The sequence below is a fragment of the Chrysochloris asiatica genome, unplaced genomic scaffold (genome assembly GCF_000296735.1).
Source record: "Chrysochloris asiatica unplaced genomic scaffold, ChrAsi1.0 scaffold00336, whole genome shotgun sequence".
NCBI lineage: Eukaryota > Metazoa > Chordata > Mammalia > Afrosoricida > Chrysochloridae > Chrysochloris > Chrysochloris asiatica.
Window position 1 is genome coordinate 1064187 of NW_006408854.1, and position 982 is coordinate 1065168.

The 982-nt window shown below is 36.3% G+C and overlaps 1 protein-coding gene across 1 annotated transcript in view; it reads left to right on the top strand.

Moving 5' to 3' along the window:
* The window catches only part of GPR98 (G protein-coupled receptor 98), a 962819-nt gene that overhangs the window by 102423 nt on the left and 859414 nt on the right, over positions 1-982 (top strand). The window lies entirely within an intron of this gene.

Here is a 982-nt window from a genome sequence, read left to right on the forward strand (position 1 = left end):
GAGATGGATTAGCTAAGTGGCTGCATCAATGTGCTCAAGTGTGGCAACTATTGTGAGGTTGTCCCAGGACCAGGCAGTGGTTTGTTCAGTTGTGCATAGGGTCCCTATGAGTCTTTACTGACTTGATGGCACCTAACAACAACAACCACTCAGTTGACCAGGTAGTTGTCTTCCATATTTCTTGGCATAAATGAGTGATTGCCTCCAAAACTGCATCAGCTTGTTGAAAGGTTTCAATTTGTATTCCATCTATTCTCACTTCCTTGTTCTTTGCTGATGACTTCAATGCACTTGGATTTCTTCTTTCAGAATCATTGGCTCTTGATCATATGTTACATCTTTAAATGGTTGAACATCGACCTTTACTTATTTATTTATTTTTTGTACAGTGACTGTGTATTTCTTCCATCTTATTTTGATGCTTTCTGCATCATTCAGTATTTTGCTTAGAGAATTCTTGAATACTGCAAGTCAAGGTTTAAAGTTTTTCTTCAATTCCTTCAGCTTGAGAAATGCTGAGAATGTTCTACCCTACAGGAACTTAGGATAACTGAATTCACCTAAGTTTAGCTACAGTCTAGTTGTAGTCCTTGTGTGGTGCTGTAGGATAAGCACTCAGCCGCAAGCCACACATCGAAAACCCTATACAGATCACTATGGATTGGAATCGACTCAGCAGCAATTAACAACAAAAGTATTGTTAGCTTGTTACTGGATTTCTCCTTTCTCAAACTCTTTTCTTTAGACAGTCTATAATTCTCTTTCCATTGACATTTATTGGGTCCTTAACTAATTCAATATGCAACATATTCCTCAAGACATTTCATCTTAGTATTGTTTTTCCTGCCTTATCTTAAATATTGTAGTTATTATTCTAAATGAGCATCAATTCCTCTGTAGTCTGAATATCTCTAACCTCCATTTAAATAATTATTCTTTAAGAAATTGTGGTCTCATGATCATATTGATTAATGCAGAAAAG